Source organism: Meles meles, chromosome 1 (genome assembly GCF_922984935.1).
Source record: "Meles meles chromosome 1, mMelMel3.1 paternal haplotype, whole genome shotgun sequence".
NCBI classification, from domain to species: Eukaryota; Metazoa; Chordata; class Mammalia; order Carnivora; family Mustelidae; genus Meles; species Meles meles.
The window spans coordinates 142,821,346-142,848,071 of record NC_060066.1 but is presented as its reverse complement, the minus strand read 5'-3'; positions in this window follow the sequence as shown (position 1 = coordinate 142,848,071).

The window sequence follows — 26,726 nt, the reverse complement described above, 5'->3', positions numbered from 1 at the left end:
TAATACTTTAGTCAGGGAGTACCTTTGAAGACAATTTAGCAAAATCAGAGTATTAGTGTTAGACGAAAGTACTGGTTGCTGATAATGGGAAGCTTCCCTTTGGTTCTCCTTCAAATAGCACACTGATTTCCATTAGACAATTAACTAAAATAATTGATTTCTTTGGATTTACAGTTGAAAACTATGACTTTTAATAGAACCTCACATTTGAAATATCTCAGACCTGTTTTTCTTTTGGATTGAGTGAACTTAAGTCTCTGACAGGCTGACCAAATCTTATTACCCTCTATTTACTGTATAACAAAAGTTTATTTCATAAATGTTTCCACATTTTATGCTCACATATATTAAGTGGCCAAAACATTTAATTAAATGGACTACTCAAACAATCTCATTTCCTGGCTGGTCATCTCTATCAATGATAACAGTAGCACCCACTTTATGGTGATAAGTGAATTTTTTTTTTAAAGAGAATAATTATTTAAATCTAAACTATGCTCAGACTAGTGATTTAAAATCTTTTTTTTTCAAGTACTTTGAGTTTATGATAAAAAATCATAAACTCAATGGAGAAGTATATAACATAAGAAGTGAAAATTTCCTCTTCCCTGTTTTAATCCCATTCCTCAGAAGTAAACAGAGTATGGCATGTATTTTCTTACACACACACACACGTGCACAGGCACACACACTTGTGCATGTGTGCATTCACACACACACATAATAATGGGATTATATGTAACATACTGTTTTACAGTTTTCATACTCAGCAGTGTACTGTACTTGGGGTATATAGAGTTCTATATCATTCTTTGAAGGGCTGTAAACTACATATCCACACAGATATCCCATGATTTATTTACACGTTTTCCTAGCAGTGGACATCCAGGGTTATTTTCCAATTACATGCCATGAGAAGCAGAATTGCATAGGACTTAGACATTTGGCTGGAATGTTTGCGGACTGTTTTTCTAGAATTGGGGTTCTAGGTTACACAGTGCTTCCCACGTGTCAGGCACCATTGTAAGCACTTTACAAATATCAACTTTTTCATACTGTAATAGCACAGATACTCATATTATCTCCATTTTCCAGATGAGAAATTTAGGCCCAGGGAGACAAAGTAACCTGCTAGAGAGCTCACAGCTCTGGCTGGTAGAGTCAGGATTGGAACCCAGGCTCGCTGAACCCAGAGTCTGTGCTTAACTACTAAGCTCTGCTGCTTCACAGCGTAGGTATATTTGGAATTTTGGTAGACGCTGCCAACTTGTCCTCCAAAACGATTGTGTCAATTTATACTTCCACCAACTGAGAATTTGAGAGTTAATTTGTTTCCTCATTTCCTGACCAAATGCTATGTTCTTACTTTAAAATTTTTTTGCCAATTTGTGGTCGGAAAAAATATATCATATTATTGCTTTAATTTACAATTAGCATATTATGAACATTCATAATACTTAACTTTTATTAGACTCCGACTACAATAAAATTCTTCATCATTTCCAGATTATCATCCAAGAGCAGTGGAGCCCACACACAGCTTCTTCAGGAAATGCTGACAACATGGTGTACATATGGCTTCCTTGTTGGTAATGCTTCCAGAGTTTGCTTTTGAGGTTAATTTCTTTTCTTTGTTCTGGATAAACTTCTTGCAGGGGACCCAGGCAAGCAGAAGCCTTTTTAAAATTATAGCCCAAACCATTTCTTGAGCAATCCAGGAACTCATTTACAATGCAATCCTCAGATTCTTATAACATAGTTTGCGAGAGGGTGTGCCCAGAGCAGTTAGGAAAAAGCAAAACAGCATTTTAACAATGAGGGATTTAGCAGGAAGATCTGACCCAACAAGTAGAAACTCTTTTAAAGGTTCAATCAAGTTTATTCCCATCACATTCCTCTGGAATGCCCAACAGGCACATGCTTTGTCAATGAAAATTATTTTCAATCTCATTGATGTTTTGTTTGGCAAGAATTATTTCTTTGAACAATTTCTTATTAATCACCTAAGATTCTTCATTTCTGACAGTGTTATCACCAGCTGCATATTTATAAAAGAGCCAACTTCAACCTGTGTTCAGTTTTAATCTGTTTGTGTCTTGCGAATGTAATTGGAAAAAAACCCTGCCAATCTATCTGCAACCACACTTCAGATCTTCCATATTATAAAAAAGAGGTAAGAAATTCGAACAAAATGGAAGTCTTTTACTATTTTCCTTATTTTCTGAGACCACGTCATGGTATGCCCACCTTACCAGTCATACCATTTAGCTTTCTCCCCCTCTCTGCGGCTCTTAGTTTTCCATTACTGGGGACACGGTTTTGCCCTGTAGTAACCCGAATATAAATAACCACACCTAGCCTCTGAACAAGGTCCTGCCTCCCAAACTGATAACTCACCGTGGCTCCAGGACGGCATCTTCCTTTAGGTGCTGATTCAGACTGCTTTGCTCCAACCACTTTCCACATCGGTGGATTCAAAATCCATGGAGGCCTAGGTGGGGGTGGCTAGCATGTCTTATTTTTAGGGACAATGTTGGACAGCGCTTCCTCCAGGCTGTCAGCAGCCTGCGACCCCCAGGGAACATTTCAATGGGCTTCAACTTAAACCTTGTTTGTATGTGGCCATTGATTTTCTTTACCAAGAGCTGCCAACCCAGTGGAATTTAGCTCCACCTGTCAGGCAACCCCCATCCGCTCTTCAACAGGGTGACACAGGCTGGGTGCGGGAACGATGGCCATATTGGCAATCCAGTGCGGAGGTTCTCAACCTGTTACCTGGGAACTTGTTAGAAATGCAAAATCCCTTGCCGCACCCTGTGTCTCCTAGTAATTTGTGTGCAGGCCCAAAAGTTTGAGAATCACTCCTCTAGCTTCCTATGTCAGAGCCTTCTACTTGATTTTTTTTTTTTTTTTTTTACCCCCTACATTTTTATATCTGTCTTTACCCTGTAACATGTTCTCAGTCACGGATTCACTTTCTAAATGTCTTTGAGCTGTCTTGTGGGCAGGGACCCCCACCCTGATGAGTGGTGCACTGGCAAATGTTCAACAACAGGCTCAGAAGGAGGGGACCTGATATGTAGCTTTTCGCAATTTCTGTGGTGTAAGTATACCCCCAGGGCCCGCTTCAAGCTACTCCGGTGATATTACTGATGGTGGAGTGAAGAGATGTGTATAATTGCCCTCAAGAGTGGGTGTGAGCCAGCTCCTACACCCTACAGGATGACGGCGCCAATAATCCTGTAGGTTTTGGTTCACATTTAGTTCCATGGGGATTTAGATGGGGTTTCCACACAAAATTGGAGTCATTATTTGCAGACCATTTGTTGAATCATTGCATACTTTTGATAATTAAGGTGACTAAAATACTCCATTGATATTGTTTCTTTAAGATTACTGGAAGGATTCAAGATCAGGTTTTGAGCAACATTTTTGGGTAGCCACACATGAAACAGATTCAAATCCGTACCTATGCTTTGTGCCTTTCCATTTTCCAAATGACTGGTTTGGTAGAAGGTAAGCCCTTAAACCACATAGACCTTGTTTTCCCCACCATTCTATTTCTATGACTTAAAATCAGAATTCTCTAAAATACTGTTTGTTGAATTAATCAGTTAGTAACTGTATTAGTTTACTAGAGCTTCCATAACAAAATACCGCAGAGTGGGTAGCGGAAGCAGCATTTATCGTCTCACGGTTTTGGAAGCTAGAGGTGCAAGATTGAGGTCTTGGCAGGTTTGGCTTCTTCTGAGACCTCTCTTCTTGGCTGGCAGATGGCCACCTTCTTGCTGTGTCCTCATGTAATTGTCCCTCTGTCTGTGTCTCTCTGTCCAGAGTTCTCTTCTTTTTTTAAAACATTTTTTTTAATATTTTATTTATTTGACAAAGAGAAATCACAAGTAGGCAGAGAGGCAGGCAGAGAGAGAGGAGGAAGCAGGCTCCCTGCGGAGCAGAGAGCCCGATGTGGGGTTTGATCTCAGGACCCCGGGGTCATGACCTGAGCCGAAGGCAGAGGCTCTTAACCCACTGAGCCACCCAGGTGCCCCCAGAGTTCTCTTTTTAAAAGGACACCAGTGATAGTGGATTAGGGCCTATCCTAACAGCTTCATTATAACCTAGTTACCTCTCTAAAGACCATGCCTCCAAATATAGTTACTCTGAGGTACCGGGAGTTAGCAGTTCAGCGTAGAATTCTGGGGTGGTGGTGGGGGGATATAATTTAGCCCCAAACAATAGCAATCAGAGTTTCTATATCTTAAGGTTCTAATAGCACAGTAAAAGAACAGGACATCAGTAGTGGATTTGGAGTATATCTGACATGTGCCTCTATATTTTACTTCTATGATAACTTGTATTGATTAGGAAGTGGGCACAATCTCATCTTAGAAATGACAAACTAATCTTACAAATTGCAGAAATATCCTTCCCCTCCCTCCTCTCATCTCATACCGATTTATCATTGGCACATGAGATTTTGTTCCTGCTGAAGGAATTAGAAGGATAGGAGAGATGGAAATTCAATTAGCTGTATATACAGAAAAAATAAGACATGGGAGTTGCGTTACGTATATATGTCTCCAAGTTGCACAGTGAAAGTAAGATGTGGGAACTTGATCCCAGCACCTACTTGTACCTGAAGGAAAGCACCATTGAGCAGGTTCCACTGCCAAATAAAATCTCAGCTGCTCACATTTCTGACATTGTTTTTTGACTTGATAGCTGTTAAACAACAGGAAAGAAGTTCAAAGTGTGGCCAGTCATAAGGCCTTTGGAATGTCTGTGTTGGGGACCAGGAGGCTCAGAAGAGGGGAAACTTTCTTGGTTGAAAAATAGCTCCACTTGGGTCAGAATTCTGGCCAATTATAGAGAGAGTAACATGTAACCTGAAGTCCAGCTTCTGTTTTTTTCTCCTTATTGATGTTCTGTCATCTTAAATCCCGTGGTGACATGAGTGAATCTTAACACAGCATTTTAATTTTACACTATGGGTTCTGTTAACTTAGGTGTAATTTGTCCATTACCTTTTGGGATCACAATCAGACTTTTCGAAATTGTTTATCTTATTGTTTTTTTAAGTTAAGTTCTCTTTTGATTCGTAAACTTTCCTTTAGAAATCCTCAAAATAATTTCAACAGGCCTCGAGGGCATATGTTCTTGTAATATAATAGCATGACTAGGTGGTTCTTGGCCATCAGCCTAGCACGGTGAGGCATGCTGTTATTACACAATTACACATATCCTAGTGTATGTCTTATTTCGTAATTGTTCTCATTCAGAGATGCTGCTGAAAGCAATTACGTAAGTCTTGTTCATCTCATGAGGAAGGAAATGGGTGGAAGTGAAGCAGAGCCAAGCTCACAGGCACTGAGGGCGACCGTACCATACACAGAACGTCGCATCTCTCAATAGGATATTGCACGACATTCTCAGAGGATTGAATCAGCACATTTTGGCCTCCTTCTCCTATAGCCTCCCCTCCCCAAACCCCAGCCCCAGCCAGCAAGCAGTAATAATAGCAGCACCTGTAACTGGTATGTTTATTTATTTTATTTTTATTTTATTTATTTTTGAAATTTTCTTTTAGTTTTTCAGTGTTCCAAGATTCATTGTTTATGCACCACACCCAGTGCTCCATGCAATATGTGCCCTCCTTTATACCTACCACTAGGCTCACATACCCCCCCCACCCCCCTCCCCTCCAAAACCCTAAGTTTGTTTCTCAGAGTCCACTGTCTCTCATGGTTCATCTCTCCCTCCGATTTCCCCCAAATCACTTCTCCTCCCCATCTCCTAATGTCCTCTGTGTTATTGCTTATGCTCCCCAAGTAAGTGAAACCATATGATAATTGACTCTCTCTGCTTGACTTATTTCACTCAGCATAATCTCCTCCAGTCCCATCCATGTTGATACAAAAGTTGGGTATTCATCCTCTCTGATGGAGGCATAATATTCCATATATACATATAGACCATATCTTCTTTCCATTCATCCGTTGAAGGGCATCTTGGCTCTTTCCACAGTTTGGCAACCATGGCCATTGCTGCTATAAACATTGGGGTACAGATGGCCCTTCTTTTCACTACATCTGTATCTTTGGGGTAAATACCCAGTAGTGCAATTGCAGGGTCATAAGGAAGCTTTATGTTCAATTTCTTAAGGAATCTCCACACTGTTTTCCAAAGTGTTTGCACCATCTTGCATTCCCACCAACAGTGTAAGAGGGTTCCCCTTTCTCCACATCCTCTCCAACACTTGTTGTTTACTGTCTTGTTATTTTGGCCATTCTAACTGGTGTAAGGTGGTATCTCAATGTGGTTTTGATTTGAATCTCCCTGATGGCTAATGATGATGACCACTTTTTCATGTGTCTGTTAGCCATTTGTATGTCTTCTTTGGAGAAGTGTCTATTCATGTCTTCTGCCTATTTTTTGATGTGATTATCTGTTTTTTTGAGTGTTGAGTTTGAGGAGATCTTGGATATCAGCCCTTTGTCTGTAGTGTCATTTGTGAATATCATCTCCCATTCCGTGGGTTTCCTCTTTGTTTTGTTGACTATTTCCTTTGCTGTGCAGAAGCTTTGATCTTGATGAAGTCCCAAAAGTTCATTTTCACTTTTGTTTCCTTTGCCTTTGGAGACATGTCTAGAAAGAATTTGCTGTGGCCGATGTCGAAGAGGTTATTACTTATATTCTCTAGAATTTTGACAGATTCCTGCCTCACATTGAGGTCTTTTATCCATTTTGAGTTTATCTTTGTGTATAATGTAAGGGAATGGTTGAGTTTCATTCTTCTATTCATAGCTGTCCAATTTTCCCAGCACCATTTATTGAAGAGATTGTCTTTTTTCCACTGGATATCTTTTCCTGCTTTGTCGGAGGTTATTTGACCATAGAGTTGAGGGTCCATATCTGGGCTCTCTACTCTATTCCAATGGTCCATGTGTCTGTTTTTGTGCCAGTACCATGCTGTCTTGGTGATCAGAGCTTTGTAGTAAAGCTTGAAATCAGACACCATGATGCCCCCAGTTTTGTTTTTCTTTTTCAACATTTCCTTTGCAATTCAGGGTCTCTTCTGGTTCCATCCAAATTTTAGGATTGTTTATTTATTTTGAAGGTTTTTTCATAATACTGAGTGATAGAGTGGTGATATTCTCTATCTTGTGACTTCAAACTCTATTCTGTGTGTCTAGGGGTGTGACACATCTGAAGTAAAATAAAGGTCACTGACTCGAAAAAGAAACAAAGGGAGAGGACCAAGAGTTGCTTCTGTTACATAATGCAGCTCTCAAAATCAGAGACCATGGGCACAGCCCGTACAAATGGGTTTTGCTGGGGATTGCTTAAGCTCAGGCTGTCCTGAAGGTAGTCTTCTGAGGAATGCTTTTGGGTCTGGTATGTATTCTGAAGAGAAAGAATTCTTAAAACTTCACTAAGTAGTAGGGAGTTTTCAACCTGCCCTGTGGAAATTGTCCAATCAGGGACACATTTGTGGGATTCCTCCTGAGTTAGAGCAGGGAACCATATAATAAGAATGAGTACACGTTTTTCGGGAACGAATGACTTCTCAATGAGAAGACAACCTGCTTCTTTCTTCTGATTTCAATAGTTCCTCAAATTCCAAGGGAACTTTGGATATCCCTGAGTTACTTGGCAGCTTCATGTCAGGTCAAATGACCAAGAATTTGGTTTGGAAAGAGCAGGCTGTCCTCTTTGTGGTAAGGAGTCCCTAGATACCAGTGCCTTCTCTTAAGAATGCAGCTGAAAGCATGCCCAAAAATGTGCTTCTGATGGAAGGTATCTGGAGTCAGTTAAAAGAGAAAGCTAAGAGTGAAACCAGCTATTGATTCTGTTGGGCCTTGTATTTTTTTTTTGTGGACTCTTGATGGCAGCAAGATGGAACACCACAAGATTCTTGAGGACAGGGACTGTGTTAGCTGATTTTGTATTTCTAGAGTTAAGCCTAGGACATGATATGCAGGAGATGCTTCAAATACTTTGTTCATTTCTGTTATGACTAATTTTATGTGGCAACTGGTTTAGCTGGTACCCAGCTATCTGGTCAGGTATGTCTAGGTAGTGCTGTGAAGGTATTTTTAAAATGAGATTAGCATCTCTGTCAGTCAACTTGGTTGTAGAGGTCCTTTGTGGTGGTTAATTTTATGTGCAATGCTGTAGGTGGGCCTCCTCTAACTAGTTGAAGGCATTCAGAAAAGGAACTACTGCACTCGCCTCCCCAGGAAAAGGCAATTCTGCCAGCTTCAGGCTTGAACTGCAATATCAACTCCTCCCTGAATTTCCAGCTCACCTGTTGACCCCATAAAATTTGGACTTGCCGGCCTCCACACCTGTGTGAGCAGGTTCCTTAGGAACAAAAGAAGGCCTATCTTGGCTTTACTATAGTGATCCCCCCTCCACCGCCAAATTCCAGTGACGTAGGAAGAGACTACTTGGCCAAGCTGAAACTTTGACTCTTTGCCCTAAAATCCCCAATAGTCTTACTTTTAAATAGAGAAAGCCCTGGTAGGGGCAAGGGGGCCAAGACAGGGGACAATGATTCGGGGTGGCGGTGGAGGAGAAGAATTCCGCAACCCTTGTCCAAACCCTTGATTTTATATTTACTGTTAGCGTCCAGTATAAAAATGGTTGGCTTGATTTAAGTGCCTTTGTTGGGTTCAAAGCCCCATCGTCACCACCACCAGCAGTTCACCCTGCTGTGGCGTGGAGAGGCTGAGGACCACTTTTCAGCCTGATGTGATTTCTAACAGCTGAGATATTAAAACACTGAAAAACGGGGTTTATAATGGAAATGCTGACAGACTATTAACTATAGCAGCACTACTCTAATAAATGGAATGGCCTGTCATAATCTCTAGTTCATAAATATGCAAATACAAGACTGGGGATTTGCTCCAAAGGATGTCTCTATAATTTTAACTGACCTTTACTGATACCAAATGAGCCTGTTGCTTCTGTTTTTGTACATTGGATATAAAGTACAGGAAATCCAGCTGCCTGTCAGCCTAAAGTATATAAAGTTTAAACTGCCAGCTACTAAACTCTGGGCTCAGATTCCATTTCTCTTCGCATTCACACTTTTTATTGACATTTTCATTTTTTTTTTTCCCAGGGGGTGGAAGCTGAGTGGGGGCGAAATCAAACATTGTTCATCCCCATTCCCCCCCCCCCCATTATTTCCACATGTCACAGTGCCTGCCCAAATTTCATGGATTGCCTCAAGGACAAACAGGCCATCTACACTGAATTATAAATTTGAGTTTTATCCAGTTTTCTGCTTTTGGACCAAATGGGCAGCAAATCCAGTGACTTCATATTTAATAACCTAGATGTCATTTGTCCTGTGTCTTTCAGCACAGAGCAAAGACTTGGATGGCTAGCAGTTTTGCAGATTTTTTCCCCCCTAATTATTTTAAGCTATTCAGCCTGGTCTCCGAACTATTGATGCAGAGCCAAATTGCCAGCAGGGGTGAGCTCTGTCCAATCCAGGAGCTAAATGAGTCACTGAGAGTCAATCTGTTTGTCCCTCGCTGCTGGAGTTTCCCCGGGCTGGCCTCCGTGGGCCACGGTCCCACGTGGAGCTGCGGGCTGGGCCCTTGTGGGCACCTGAGCCTCCTGCTTCCCGCCTTGGCCCCGCGCGCCACAGCTGCTGTTCTGTGCCCACCGGCTGACGGGACATCCGGCCCTTCAGTAGCCGTGTACTTGGGACTTCGCTATGGGAGGGAATGAAGACATCTCGTTATGTACAGCCTCCTCAGTAATTCATCAGGAATCTGGAAAGTGAAGGGAGACACCTCAGCAGAATGTGTGATCAGGTGCCCCCCCAGGCACTCATCTACTCTCCTCAGCGGCCCCCATGAAGTCCGTGGAAACAGAATGCTTCATTTGGTCAGGGAAAAATGACAGACAAAGGGGAGTGGAAGGGATGGGTGGGTACCCCGCGTGGTGGCCCACAGGAGAACCCCAGCCTCACAGCCAGAAGCTTCTGGAACATTGGGAGAGAGCTACCAGTGCCTGAATAACTTGTGTTTTGTTTTGTTTTCCAGCTGAAACATTTAATTTCTAACAATATTTATTAAAAAGCAAAACCCTTGCCTTCTTCCCAGTTAGGCTCAGTATTCAATTACACAGAAATATGCAGCCGACTTAAGGACTGCACATAAGATTAAGATAACTGGCATTTCATGGTAAATGATTAAATTAGCTGACACAGTCCTATTCTGAACTTTGCCATTAGGACTGACATTTTTGTACTGTGTGCATTGAGGACTATGGGTAATCTAAGCCGGTAGGAACTTTTTCTCTTTGCAACTCAAACATGATCAAGCAGCAATGTTCTCTCTGAACATCTCAACAGAGGAGTTAATACAGAGTTGGAGAAAACAACCACAAAAAATTTGATTGAGTCCTCTGGAATTAGAGAACTCAGGGGTCTTTGAGAGACAACGAAGAGGCAGGGGACAGAGAGGAATATTGATTAATTGATTTACTGTAATTTTCAGATAGAAATATCTGGGGAAAAAACTCTATGGGCAGAGTTTTTTCTTTTTCACAGTGAAGTCTCAGTGGACTGCAAGCTTTGTTCCCTGTGGGGCTGGCAGTTCCATTTCTGTAGTTCCAGTGAACCTCACCTTTTTAGGTATTCATGCTGATTTTTGGCTTCCGTTTTTCTAGCTATCAAGGGGACAAGGGCAGTTAGAGAAAAAAGTCAGATTTCTGAAACACAGAAAAACTCACTGAAATCAGGACTGGGTTAGTGAATCGCTTTCCTTTTCTTCTGGCGGTCACTCCTGTGCCGAGGTCAGCTGCTTCATTGAGGTTCTGTCAGTAGTGGGTTTCTGGATTCTGGGGATCCGGGAAGTTCTGGGAAGTACCCCTGCCATCTTAGTCAGAAGTAATTAACTAAAAAATGAAGGCCCCTCTTCTCTCTATATTTTGAACCACGCAGCAGCAGCGAATACCAAGCACGAAATGCCAGTTTTCAGATCATTAGTACAAAGCATCTTCCGCAATAAAATGTTGCTTTATATAACTCAGCTACAGTTTCACTGCTTTCAGAAAGCAGGAATCTCCCTGAAAAGAAATTTACATGAAAACAGTCCTATTGTTTGAGAACTTAGGCAAATGCTGTACAAAGGGCTTTGATAGCAATTTTTAAAAATTAAATCTTTATCACTGCCTCAGAGATATCCCAAGAAACCCAGTTACGTGTAAAGAATTCCATTGTAATTATTATGTTTTAAAAATGTGTACAATATAGAGTTATTCTGGAATTTCCCCCCTAAGCTCCAAACATCTTCCTAAGCTTCAAAACCTTCGGTAATGAATGTCCTACAGAGAGTCTCCTACTTTTTGGTTTAACACTTATCACTGGTTAACAAAACGGGAGATGACAACCACAAAAACAGACATGGCTCCAAGTATTTAGGAACAACACAAAATGTTTCTCCCGCGGATGTAACTGTTAGGGACTCCATGGGGATCCGCACCCCTTAGTGCTCAGCCAGCAGAAGAAGCAGCTCTAAGTGTCTCAATTCATGTTGATTACCTCTCAACTCCTTGGTGCTAGGAATGTGGATGTGTCCGTTACCATATGTTCGAACAATGGATTGCCTGTGCCAGGAATCTCATTTCTGGAGAAAGACATTAAAAGGATGGGTGAGGAATAGGGTGTTGGACCAAATATTGTGACATTTCCCTTTGATTCTGACTTTCTTTAAATTCTTCTGCATTTAGTACCTCGCATCTGTTTGGCTTTCGTACCCTTAGTTCCTCTTCCTCCTAATTCACTGTGGAAGATGATCTAAGTACGGAGTTTCTTCTCCTCCAGAGGCTGGCATTTCTGCAGACGCAAGCGAGCTTGGCTTTCAAGCACACTGGTCTTTGGACACAAAGGATTCCTTTAATGATCATGCCAGACAGTATAGACTTCAGAATCAAATGTTTTACTGCCTTCTCTGCAATTTACCAGCTTTGACACTTTGGACAAGTCATTATAACCTCTGTAAGCCTCAGTCTCCTCTTCTATAAATGGGAATCATTGTCATCATTGTCCTGTCTCATTAGTTAAAAAAAAGAAACAAACCACTGAACAAATTGCCGTTCAGAGAGTCTCGACACGTGTGTGTGAATACGTATTTATTTCTTATACAGGTACTGTTGTTCTTTTTTTTTTTTTTTAAAGATTTTATTTATTTATTTGACAGACAGAGATCACAAGTAGGCAGAGAGGCAGGCAGAGAGAGAGAGGAAGGGAAGCAGACTCCCTGCTAAGCAGAGAGCCTGATGCAGGGCTCCATCCCAGGACCCTGGGATCATGACCTGAGCCGAAGACAGAGGCTTTAACCCACTGAGCCACCCAGGCGCCCCAAGGTATTGTTGTTCTATATATCACGTAAATTATATGATATACAAAAGTGGAAATTACATAATGAGATTACAAAATAAACAGAAATTAATACTTTATTACTTTCTTCCCATCTTGCACAACTCCCAGCACGCATAACCCCGTGTGGGTAACGTACTCAGCACACTGCCTGGTCCAGAGCAGTACCCCGTGTATATGTTAGGTGTTATTATTTTTATGCCTAAGGAAAAGTCCAGTGGCAGCAGGGAACGTTCAGCCTCCTATTGGCTGCTTTTTTGACTTGGCTTTGCTCTTCTCTAAATGGCAGAGAACGGCTGAGTGATAGGTCAGGCTTTTCCAGCATAGAGGAACGTCACTGCGCAACTCTGGTCAGCAGTTTCTTCTGCTCAGAGATGCTCTGCATTCACCAGGATTTTTCAGCGGGGCCCCATGTTCAAAGGAAGATCGGTAGCATCTTCCTCTGAGATGGACAATGAAGATAGCAGAGTTATTTCCCAGGATATGAGTCTGGGGTGACATTTCCTCCTTGAGAACTGAAAACTCTGGCAAGAATCTGTGCCAATGGGGACGGAAAGGGGGTTAGGGTCAAAATTGGAGGAAAACAGAAAAAGCTTTTTTGCTTTATTATTCTTTTATTGCCATCTGTGCTGCCCTTGGCCTTATATACAATGGGTAGGACACACGGATTTTGGATTTTATTGTGGTGGCATTGAGTAGAAGTCCAGAAATTTGTATAAATCCTCTTGGTATAGATGCTTCTAATTTCATACTCATTCATTTGCTAATCCTTAAGCATTGTTATGTATATTGGGCATCTATCGCATGTCAGGCTCAGTGCTGGGCACTATTTTAAATATGAATTTGTTTTCAGAGCTGGAGAAGCAAGCCAAGGGAAATGATGGAATTAAAGAGCTCAAATTCACACATAGGAACTTGGGATTTGCTAGAGAATCTATTGTAAACCAAGCTATCATTGACCTCACACTTTCAAATTAGTGAGCATCAGTCATTCTTCTTGCAAATTCTTTTATTACCTAAAATGAAAAACCTTGGGGGCTCCTTGGGTGACTCAGGCAGTTAAGCATCTGCCTTCGGCTCAGGTCATAAACATGGGGTCCTGGGATCGAGCCCTGCCTCATCTCATTGGACTGGGCTGACTATTCAGCAGGGGGTCTGCTTTTCCCTCTGCCCCTCCCCAACGCTCAAGCTCTCTTTCATTCTCTTGCTTCCAGGCTCTCTTTCTCTCTCAAATAAATAAATAAAAATCTTTCTTTAAAAATGGAAAACCTTGATGCACAATCTCAGGGACAAAATATTAAAGAAAATCCAGGAATTGAAAGCAGCATGGAAATTTACATTTGTCTTGAGAAAAGGACATAGTGTTCAGTTCTGTTTCAGTTATCTGGATCCACTGCGTACCCAGACTTAAGAGACTTCCTTTGTGTTCAAACTTTTCTGTTGACTTCACTCTTCTCGAGGCATAAACCCTTAATGTAGACAGTGGTGATTTGTGTGTGTTGACCTTTCTGGTTCTTGTCAATATCTGGTTCTCTTCTTATTTTTGCACAAAGAGAAAAGCAAATTTCCTGGTACAAAGAGGGGGGCTATTACTAGTTTTAGCTAATGGTCTATAAGCTGAAGTGGAATGAGGTCCATTCTGGGTTTAGAAGATTCTGACAAGATCGTTCTGTCTCCTTTCCCTTCTGCTGTGGAGATGTGACCAGATGGTGTAACCTGCATCAGCCAGGGTTCCTGAGTAACCGTATGAGTAGAGCATCTCCCTGATGTATATGTATTGTAACAACAACAAAAAAAACCTTTGTCTTCACAATCTACTGGGATTTCAGGGTTTTTGTTTTTCCTGGAAGAGGAAGGATATCTAGATCTTACCCCAAAAATGTTCTTCTCTGAGAAATTGTGAGGAAAGAACCAAGATCTGAAACCATCAGGGGACGGAGGTGAGAGAACTTATGAAAACAAGAAAAGGTTGCAAAACCAAGGAAAAGGATGCAACTATCTGGAATAAAATAATCAACGTTTTGCTGGCCAATGTGTACCAGCAGATGTCGGAGAGTCAGAGCCCATGGTGAGTCTTCAAGGGAGTCACCTATGCAACTCCAATGGTGGCGAGACTTTCCTTTATTAAGGAGTGGGAAGAGTGCCTATCTAGGCCTTCAAAAGCGAGCAATGAAGGCTGATCTCTCAATAGGACATTTTTAGGAACTTACAAAATGAAGAATTGTACCATGAGAATCTCTATGAACGATGAACCTAACTTAGGTATCTAAGAAAGAGGTCCAGAAGAGCGAACCACAAGTAGAAGCCAAAAGAACTCGTCACAAGAAAGTCCCAGGGCAAAAATGACATGTTGTGCAAAAGCTGTCATTAAGAGTGCAAAATTCCTAGTGTAGTATTTTTCTTTGTGGGGCCAATATGCTATTACACGTGGTGAAATAATCATTTTAAACTGCTAACTAAGAGACCTCACGGAATAAAACTCTGGTGAGTAGAGTGGATATAATAAATACTCTGAGTTTCCAAGATAGTGACATTCCTGAGCCCCCTAAAGGCCTGGGAGCAATGGTAGCATGGTAACATCTAAGGCTGACTTGTTGATCTGTGAGGCTCTTTTAAATGCACTTTTAAGGCTGCTTTCTCCCTAATCTTAAATACTTGACCTTTCAGTCTGATATTCTTCAGTATTATTAGATTAGATGATTAGTTATTAAATATACTGTCTCCAGTAAATAGGTAATTGTATAATGCAATGGCCTTCAGCTTTTCCAGGCCATGTTCCCATGACATTTAGAGTTAGAACACCGAGTCCTTCTGTGGTGGGAATGTTTAACCCCTTCTGTGCGTGGAAGAATGTACGGGGATTTCCTTGGCTCGCACACTCAAGCTGACTGAATGAAGGGCACTCAAAAACACAGAGTATCACGTTTTTGACAGCTATCGAACTCAAAGATCATATGTTCTTATTACATTTATAACCACATAATAACAGTGAAAAATACATAAATCAGCACTTTCCCTGTGACAAGATGTGTGATAAACACAATGTAGGTACTCACTAAGCTTTGGAGTGAGTGTTTGGGATAAATGTGTAGTGCTGTTTTGCAACCCAAAGCACCCAAAGCAGGTAAAGAAGTTTGAACTGTCTCTGTTGGCTTTTGCTAAATTTTGTCTGGCATGTTGGGATGGGGATAGAGAGAAGGAAGAGAGAGGAGGAGGGAGTCTTCTCCTCCTACAACACACTAAAATGTTTTGGTGCCTTAATAAGTGCCAAGCATTATGTCAGTCATTTCACATACTCACACTCACTTTCTCTTCCCCTAAATAGAAATCAAGTTTGTAATACTAGTCCTTTTTTTCCATTTTAGGACCCTCAAGATCAGAAAAGTTAAAATAGCCCAAGATCAAACAGCCAGAGTACCTTAGTTGGGATTTGCCCTTGGATCTCTTTGACTTCCAAGCCCTCACTTGTGCCTAGATTTCACACCATCTTCTTTTTGTTATGGGCTACTGTGTGTCAATGTGGGGTTACTCATGTTGTAAGAGGAGGGGGAAGATGATCAGGGAAGTCTGAGTATTAGTTATCCCTCTGATGTCTTTTTAATTGAGGTTCTAATGTGTTTTCATCAGCACGCTGTGAAGAATGCAAAGAAGTACTGAGACACAATTACAGGCCCCCAAATTAGAGGTTAAACGGTATTTGGAAAGGCAAAGCAACACACAAAAAACAATTCCTCATTGGGTCCTATGAATGGTAAGTCTCAAAGTTCACCATGATCATGGTAAGTATGGTCTGGAGATGATTACTGAAATGTGAGGAGATTTAATCTTGTAGAGTAGGCAAGATGTGAAGAGAAGGGCATTTCAGGTATAATGTGGGGATGATATGAACCAACATACGTGTTAGTGCTGCAGAGGTGAGGAAGAAATGACAGCCTGACTACTTTCCCTCCACCTCACTCTGGATTTCCCCAGCATCCCTTGCTTCTCTCTTGTTTTTCCTGCTGAGGTAATTAACACATGTGGTGCATACACATCCAAGTTCCCCTGTAAGCTCTCTGAGCTCTGCATTTCATTCAGCTCCTTATTTTCAATGCCTAAAGCAGTGCCTGGTGCCCATTAGGTGCTCAGTAAATGCTTGTGAAATGGATGGATAGAAAGATGGCTGCCGGATGAAAGGTTGGATAATGCGGGTGGGAGGGACAAGAGCCGGGTTGACACAGAGGCAAGAAAAAAGTTGAACCAGATATGACAGTAAAACAGGTCTTGATTGAGTGTGTAGACAAGATCAGTACAGCCTTTAAGTGTGGCTAGAGTTGTATGAGACTAGAACACTAAGGTAGTGAGAACATGGAGCTGTGAAAGTGAGAATGGGGAAGATGAAGAAGTGGCAGTCAGAGGACAGTGAGAAGCAACACACCTTGGTTCCAAGTCTGATGTAAGGGAGATGAGAGACGAAGAGTCCTCTAAGAAGAAATGAGGCATGCAGGGAGGAGGATCTTGTTTTAGAGAATAATGAGCTACTTTTGGCCAAGTTGAAGATTTTTAAAAATAAATAATTATGGTGAATGTTAAGTGACAGGAGGGACATTGAGAGTCATTTTAGGCATTAGGAAATGTATATGAGAAAGGGCTAAGCATGTGGATGTGGATGGCTGGGTGGGCTTAGTCTTCTACCCATGGGAGGTAGAGTCCAGATGTGTCTGGAGTGAGAGACTACCTCGAAAGCTCCCAGAGATTATGGGTTCTTCCTGGAAGCCACAGGAAGGACTTGAGGTATGAAATGATCCCCTTGATTTAATTCACATGAGATCTCCTAAGGCCTTGATGTATGATTTCAATCTCTAATTACTCTAAATTAATTTCTGAAGCTTCTTGACTAGTGGTTACAAGTATACCAGATTTCCTCTCTTGCTGACTTGGCTTTCTTCCCCTACATCAGTGGGGTTGGAGCAAAGAAGGAGATACACACACGCACACACACGCACACACAATGTTCTTACATCACCAGAGGGCTCCGTGCACTCAACACAGCCAAAACAATGGTTATCATCGTGCCACACCTGCTTACAGACAAGGAATACAAACCACACGATGTTCACCTCTCCCAAAGCCAGGAGCCACACCCACAGCATGAGTCAGAGCTCTGGATACTCGTTGTTTCTCCTGGTCACAAAGGCCATCCTTTATTGAACTTGACACAAACCCATAAATGAACACCTTCTTCCCCACCAAGGACTTGGTGGACAGAGAACTCTGTGCTTATCGATGTTACAGCAAGTTTCCAAAAATAGAAGCAAAAGCATTCTCCCCCTCACATTTATTCGTTTGGAGAGCTACAAGACCAAGAAGAAATATATATCCTGGGGGCAGGCAATGCACAAAGACTAGATTTCCCCCTTTTTCATAAACATCACGGAGCACAGTTAGCGCAGAATCCTACAGTCTGCCTGGCATATTTACAGAGCTCAGACCCACACTGTGCACCAGGATGGTATCAGGTTTGGAGGACAGGTTTCCCTACTGACAAATGGCATAATTAGGCATAATGTCTTAAGTGAACATATTAGCTTGGGCTTTTAACAGTGTGCAAGCCTTGGCTACCACAATAACAGTCTAATCTTATGTGGGAAGCATCCCAGGCTTCACTTGAGCACAGGCACTGTTCGTCCACCCGCAGATAAAGCTCAGAATGGTTTTATTTATATCGTCCTTGTTAGTCATCCAGTCTGTGTGCAAACAAAACAACATTACTCTTATCTCCTTGGAAAAGTTTAATTCATTAGCAATTAAAAGCTGGTGCAGCAAAAGGGCCAGGCACCAGGCAGAGGTTCACCCCGGCACGGCACTCCGGGACAGAGCGATTTGTGGGGCAACTGTCACGGATAACAGCCCCGTGATGTCTGCGAATTGTTTTTAATAAATAGTTTACCCATGTAAGGATGATCCCACTGTAATTAAATGAGATAATGTCACCAACAATCTCTTCAAAAGTACCCTGTCGAAACTTGCTGTCCTCAGGCTCTTGCCAGAGCCCATTCCTACCTCCTGTTCCCTGTCTGGGTTGATTGTGGGGGAGGCTGCCTCTGGGTCAGGTTCGTGCTGCCGGGGCTGCGAGTTCTCCGGAGGGGGGCCGGCCTGGCCCAGCAGCTGCTGATGGCTTCTGGACTGAGTTCTTTTTGGAACAGGGATGGGCCTGACTGTGTTCTTTGTCATCGTCAAGTCAGGGAACTGAAGAACTGCAAACCTGGACTGCTCCATCCAGAAATTTTGCTCAATGCCAGCTGTTAACGATGGGAGAAGCTGGGGGCATGGGGGTGGGGCAGGGAAGGGGAGTCTGGGAACTCCGTGCTTTCGGCTCAGTTTGTCTGTGAACCTAAAACAGCTCAAAAATATAAAGCCTACTATGAAAAACAAATGAAAATTCATGTTCAACCCTGGTTCTGGGGATTTATTTGGAAAAGCTTTTTTTCCCTCTCCATAGAAGGCAGGACAGGAGGAAGCCCAGAGATTTGGAGGACTATGCCCAGGACAGGAAATTAGCAAGAAAAATGGACCCTCCTCTGAGCTTTGGTGGCCCCCACTGGTAGGGTGGAAAGGGAGACTTGGTCCCGCTGAGAGGGAAATCTAGGGTTAGCGACACTTCCATTTGGCCTGACTCTGGAGCAAATAATACATAAATTCGTGTGGCATTGCCTGGGTCAACTTGTTACTTGATTCGATGTTTTTCTTTTCATCTGCTTAGCTTTATATAGGTCAGCCTCAGTGCTAGGGAAAGAATTTGTACTAAAAATAATAAACAGTTTTGGAAATAGATTGGATCTAAAATAAATAAGGTTAATATAGCAATAACGTCTTAGGGCTAGAGGGGACTTAGTGACTAGAGTCACTCTCTGGTGCAGACCTTGTCCACTCCTACGTGGGCATGAAAAGAGTTAAATAACAAAACCCCAGCCTGGCTGGTCATAGAAGTTTTAATCCCAGCTGCTGCCCCTGGGGGTGAGAGGAAGAGATATTTGATAGTCCAAAGTAGAAAGTAAATATAGAGTAAATTACTTCCATGTAATTGGGGAGATTATTTCAAGTAGATTGCAACTTGGAAATGGATTGCTTCTTTTCAAAACCCAGGGTGACTCCTACATCTTTCATCGTGGCGTCAAGGTGGCACTGAGGGGAGGAGCAATTCTTGGCTTTCAAGGGCAGTTATAGCTAGTATAATTTGTAAAGTCAAAGCCAAACATTTTTGATACTTGAATTACTCAGATCTGTGCAGTAGTTAATAGGCACAGAAATATAAAGAGACATAGAAATGTGGCCAAGAGAAACATACCACCTTAAGAATCTGAAATGTGCGCTCTTGTAGATAGAAAACAGAAAACTTTTTGCAATTAATATAATCGCTCTCATTCAAGGAAATGGTCAATTTGATTTGAAATGGTGTGGAAAAGCATGGGAAAGGATCTGTGTTAGACCCTAAAAGAATTATTATACATTTTTTCATATAATGAGCCAATTTTTCCAGTAACTTCCATTCTTTGGTTCTAGTGCTTTGTCTTGAAGCCAGTATACGTTCCAATGTTGTGTCCATGGAGTAGTCTTTTAGATATTTTTCTCCTCAAGTGTGTAAGTTCTAGAACCAGAGAAGCCTTGTTGAGATTCATGGCCACCAGTTTCCATCCCCTCTCTGACTTTGGACAAATTTTCTGACCTCTCTCAGCCTTTATTTTCTTATTTATGAAATGGGGATTATGATAATATTTGCTCCAAGGCAAAAAGTTGTGAGATCCAAATGAGAAAATGCACGTAAAGCACTTGGCACTTCGCTCATTTTGTGATTATAATGATAATCACACATAATAAACTACTTCTTACACAACATGTTTAGCCTACTCACAGTTCTATTTTTTGTTCCAGCCAGTTCTGTGTAGTAGCCAAAATTGAACAAAATGCTCCAGGTATGTACAAACAGTACAAAGTAAACTATCATCTCCTTCATTCTAGGTTCTATATGTCTATTGATGCAACCAATTAGAGTATTAATTCTTTTTTCTCTTTCTGTTTTATCACTTTTATGAGGGGTAGGAATGACTACTCAAACAGCTCAGTAAAATCTCTCCTTCTCTGTTGTACTTTGATATTTAGTTTTAGATCTTGGTGGACTTTACATTTACATTTACCCTATTACATGTGGTCTCTCTAGTGTTAATACCTTTTTCCAACTTATACAATCTTTTTATTCATTCATTCATTCATTCATTATAGAAACTTTCAAAAATATACTTGTCATGGGCCAGATGCAAGGACAGTTATTTGCTATATTCTGAGGGTTTTTTTTTAATTCATTGAAATTTCAGTAGAAGCACAATTTCTACATCTTCATCCGAATTGTGTAATATGTCGTATAATACAGGGCTAAGGGCATAAGCCTCAGGAACGTCCTAAGAAACTGTCTTCAAGGCTGACCAGCACCCTGAGAGCGCAGTAGTTTAATTATTATGAGTTCATCTTGTGGTATCATTTGGTACAAATTATTTTTCAACTTGACCAGCAAGAAATTTTGAGATCTTCTCAGAACTCTTGTTTGAGTCAGAATTCACCAGCTCTGTCTAGTTACCTAATTCAGTATTCCCAGAAAAATAAGACTAATCTGATGTCATTTCTTTTTTAAGTAAAATTAGGCTGGCTTGTTTACTAAAGTGCTCAGAGGACATATTTTCATAACCTATTCTAGCATTTTGAAGAATTTAAAGAAAAAACAGAACATAGTGCCTAAAACATGACAAATGTCTGTTGTTTTAGATGTTTATCCCCACCACATGTGGCACAGCGAGGACATTTATTGAGAAGGTTGGGAAGTTTATCCTAGGGCTATCCTAGGGCCCTGTTCTTCTTTATTGTGGAATATTTGCTTTATATTTTGCTTAGATTTCTCTCCTCCTCAGCTGCTTGTGATCGGGGTATGCTTTTACTCATCTATTATAATTCCTATCACAGTGCATGACAACTCAAAAGTGATCATGAATTGCTTTGCAAACTGATACTCTCAAGGTTTATTCGTAAACTAATGCCTACCCTATTACAAATAAGGAGAAAGACTACCCCCACCTTTTCACTCAAGGATATAGCAAATAGAGAAGATATGCATAGGTCTTAGGCCATCTCCCTAGAAACATTTAGAGAGGGTCAGGAGAGTTGCCTCCTTAAACTGCAGGCAACATTCAAATGGTTAGCAACAGGCAAATGAAAGAGAAGCAGTGAAATAGTTTTCTTAAAATACTGGGAAATTGGTGATCTTTTTTTCTCCTTTGTCATTACTAGGATTTTGGAATTCCAGAGGAGAAATTGCGAGTTAAAAAAAAGTCATTGTCCCATTCTGATCCTTGCAAAGTCTTTCCTTTCCTTAAATTTGTTCGGGGTAGGAGATTGTTCCTACAGACTTTGTAAAGGTAAATATTATCTCTATGTATCTCCGTCACTGCCATGATGCTTAGCAGAGAGGAGGCCCTCAATAACTGTTGGATGATCAAATAATATTTGGGAAAGTGCTTTGTAGACTGTGAAGCCTTGCACAAATGAAAAGATGAAGATAATTGCTTATAAGGCTCAGGAACTGAAGTGGAACTCTTGTCCTAATGTACTAGACACATACACAAACACATATTTGTCCTTGACTAGTAGCTACATTTTTTTTTTTTTTTAATGGGAAAGGCATTTGGACACTGGGTACTTTTTAAAAATTTAAACCAAAATGTATTTTGAGTTTAATTGAAGCCTGCTTTCTTATTATTAGTTGTTCCATTTGCTCTTCTGGCTTTTGTTGGCAAGTGTTTATTTATGTACTTAATGTCCTTAGTTACCTCAAAACCTTCCCATCTTACCTATCTTGGGTCTGTCATACAGTTTTGACTTGGATTTTCCAACTGTTAGACTGTCAGGCTTTCAAGGATACATTCTTGAAAATCACTTTCTTTGGAAGCACTTGACCCAGAAGTCAAATGGCATGATGTCAACCCATAGCTTTTCAGTGAAGAAATTTAAAGTCTTAATAATGACAAATAAGAGATCTAACCTATTGACACCAGTTTGGTTATCGAATATTGATTCCTACAAAAACATTATAAAAGAGAGTGCTACATATATTCTACTAATCAGATTACAAGCATATTCTCAGTAAAGACACAAATAGTGTGGGATACAAGGGTTTGCCTTAAAGTGTCACTTGCTATTAGCTGTCCCTCACTGACTCAGGTATTTTCCTGGACTCAGATGGATCAGACTGTTCGTAGAGAACTCACGACCTGCATGGGGTCATGGCTACACGATGGAGTGGGCATGATCTGAAGATACAGCAGGGGAGTCTAGCATGAGAGCAGGTGATAATGACCTAAAAAAAATTTGGTTTTGCTACTGACTAAGTGACAGTGATTAGTAGGTGTAAGAAAAGATGGAAATTCTAGAGGTTTCCACAAATGTCTCAGTTCCTTACTTAGGCTTCAGGGTCTTCAGGGATAGAGTCCAGATTTGGTTTTTGGCTGTTTCACTAATTCTTGTGGAACTGGTAAAAGTGGTGGTAGGTTGAGTGGGTGGGTGATGCTTCACAGGCCCCTCATTCCATCTGAGCTACATGTACCAGGAGGGGTCCCCTGAGAAGCCAAGATAGTTCTGCATATGCCAGCTTCCCACAGCTCAACAGGGACTCGCCACTGGCATACTGTGCAGTTCTCATCCTTCTGGGCACTTGGCAAATCCAAAATTCCTAGATAGCATGGTTTAGGGTAGCAATCTGGAAGGTGGGGAGGATCGGGGGCCCTTTCTAGAGGCTGCTTTGCCTAGCAAGAATAAAATTTTTACTTAGCTTGAATGCTTGTTTTGGCATATTTTGGAGATGAGCAGATGGAGATAATGGAGGGAGATGCTGAGAGAGCCCCAAGTCATCCGTAGGTATTGCCTGTGGAACCCAGATTTGATGAATGCTGCAAATCCTCTCCTATCTGACTAGGCTGTGTTTGTGGACCCATCTATGCATATATTTTCAGATTTTCTACTGCTTTATTTTGATCATTTTAATCCTTATGAGCTCATATTCCTTCAGTAAAGTCATCAAATTAAAGAAGGAAAAGGAACCTTGGAGGCCCATGCTGGATTTCCCTGAAGACAGGCCAATGGGCACTGATCCAGCCTCTGTTGTGTCCTTCCTGTGATGGGGACATGCTGTCAGGGGATGTAGCCCATGGTAATTAGAGCCCCTCATTGTCACATAATCATTTCCCTATGTTGGGCTGAACATTTCAACTTTTATCCTCTACAACATTGGTCCTTCTTTTGATCCCTTAAGCAATACAGGTATCTTGTTTCTTGTTCTCATGTGACGGTGCTTCAAATACACGAGCCAGTCACCATATAGGGCCGGAGTTACAGAATTTGAGGGTGCAATGGGAAGAATTGTATTTCCTTCAGATTTGTAAGTTTGCCTTAACCCCAATAATTCAGAACATGGTTGTATTGGAGATAGAGTCTTTAAAGAGGTAATAAGTTAAAATGAGAATATTAAGGAGGGCACCAATCCAATATGTCTGGTGTCCTTGGAAGAAGAGGAAATCAGGACACAGAGACACATAGAGGGAAAACCATGTGAAGGCACAGGGTCAAGACAGACTCTACAAGCCAAGGAGAAAGGCCCCAGAAGAAACCAACCCTGCCGACATCTTGTCTCGGATTTCAAGCCTCCAGAACTGCAAGAAAAGAAATGCCTGTTATTGAAGCCACCTAGTCTGTGGTACTACAGCCCAGGTAGACTAATTATAGCAGGTCAAGTAGACTAATTCAGGAGTCAAATGTAGATGGGGTTGGAGCCAAGGTGATGGGTAGGATCATCTAGGCAATTATGTGGGATGAGAGGGTGAGAGGGCCTATGGGAAATAGGCCTACTTTTGAGAATAGGCATAAAGAGAAGGGTCCAGAAGCAATCCTGAGAGAAGAATCAAGAGAAAGTGGAGTTAGGGAAGACCAGGGAAAAGAGAGTTCTCTGCTTCTTTTATGTTAGGGACTAAATTCTTTAACTTTGCCTCCACTTTTGTCAAAGTTGTCTTCAGCATTGGAGCTCTCTCTTCTTTCTTTGCCCTCATGCACCAGGGTAAGGTATGGATTTTAAATCGGAAAAGCAGTCATCACAACATTCAGAGGTAGAGTGAAAGGGTTAATATTAGTGTCATTGAATTTGGGGTCAGTCTCAGAACTTGCGTGGTGAATTTTTGAAAGTGTACATTTCTTTTGTACCACACTATAAACTTAGATTTTTGTAGAAATTTGTGTGGAGGTACTACCACATACTTTGAAAAGCAGGAAATTAAAGAAAGAAAACCACACGTAAGTCCCCAGGTGTTCCTGATATGCACACTGAGCTACGTGAATCCGGATGAAAAAAAAAATTTTTTTTTTCTGCATGCCTGGAAATGATGCCAGACAATCATAGATTTCAAACTTTGCAGAAAATTGGGATTTCTCTCTTTTTGGGAGATTGTGTTACTAATCCAGTAGACACAGCCTAAGTTTCCTGTTCCTATTACCTTATTATTCTTTAATATAATATTGAAGGTGAGGGCACCTGGGTGGCTCAGTTGGTTAAGTGTCTGCCTTTGGCTCAGGTCATGTTCCCTGAGTCCTGGGATTGAGCCCCGTGTGAGGCTCCCTGCTCAGCAGGGAGTCTGCTTCTCCCTCTCCCCCTGCCCATGCTCTCTCTCTCTTGCTCACTCTTTCTCTCGAATAAATAAATAAAATCTTAAAAAAATAACAATATTGAAAGTGATAGTTGTCCTGGTAGCCTTGTGGGGTGTTTATGCTCCACCTCCCAGCAATGGCCTCCCATGGCCTGGGGGCACTGTTCTTTTCCCAGAGTTCAGGATCTCAGGCTGAAACAGGCTATGAAATCTCACAAGTCAATCGTAGTGACCATCCCATTATTCTCTGTGACTTGGGAGAATACCCCTGTTTTCTCAAATGCTCCATCTGTTGAGAATTAGGAACCACTTCTATGTAATAAAGAACTACTGCTCATCGGAAAGTATACTCTGCCTTCTTGTGGAAGAAATCTTGTGCCATTGAACTTGATAAAAGTCATCATTTTCACAAGCTCAAATAAAACAAGTCTGATCTGTCCCCCCGCCCACTGCTAAAGGTTCATGTATGTGGAGTATACCAAACTGGAAGGAAAGCATCGTAGGCTTTAGGTTAAAACAAATCGGGGCTAACCAGGGTAAGTCAATTTGTTATAAAAACAGTGAATCAGGGATGCCTGGGTGGCTCAGTTGGTTAGGCTCAGGTCACGATCCCAGCGTCCTGGGATCGAGTCCCATATCGGGCTCCTTGCTCGGCAGGGAGCCTGCTTCTCCCTCTGCCTCTGCCTGCCATTCTGTCTGCCTGTGCTCGCTCTCTCTCCCTCTCTCTCTCTGACAAATAAATAAATAAAATCTTTAAAAAAAATAGTGAATCATGCAACTTTACTTAGATGTTCTAAAGAAACTCTATCATGCTCTTTATTCATTCCTGGACAATTGTTTAACCACTGCTTCTTTCTTTGTTGGAAGGCAGGAAGGCAATAGGGTCTTGAGGAAAACCAGAATAGCCAGACTCTGTTAATTTACATCAGGTGATCAGGTATCAGGTGTTAGGTTAATTAGAATTAATTAGTATTAGGTTCTGAGTAGGTGGGTAGGTACAGATCTCATGTGCTCTACCTAAAACATCACAGTGGGAAGTTGTGTGTTTGGTGGGCAGTGAGGGAGGGAGGGCCCTGTCTGGAAATTGACCAGGTGTACCTGATCAGGACTGACTTGACTGGTCCCCCTCTACTTTAGGGATGCTGAGAATACAGTTCCCTCCCCAAAGTATATTTCATCCAGGTGTCATGGTGTCTGACATTCCGCCTCTAAAGATTCATTCCTTTGGCTTTTCCCCCTTCCTTTCAAATGGAAATCTCTTGGTTTGTACAAAACACAAAACTAATTCATGTAGGCAACACACTAAGGTCGTTATCAACTTTGTTTTCCAGTGGCTAGAAGGGACTAGCAGAACTGAAAGAACACTGGAGATTGATCAGTGGAAATGATGGGGAGCTTCGCTAAGGAGGTCTGGGGAAAGCAAAGGGAGAGGAGGGCAGGGCAGACAGACACACACTTTGCCCACTTGGGAATTTCAAATGGGGCTGAATCTGCCCACTCAGTACTACCTCAAAGCAAAACCCGACACACGACGTACCTTTGAGCATTGCTTTAATATCGTGCTCTATTTCCAGAGTTGCACTGGCCAGGACTCCTGGAGTAGAGAAGGGCGG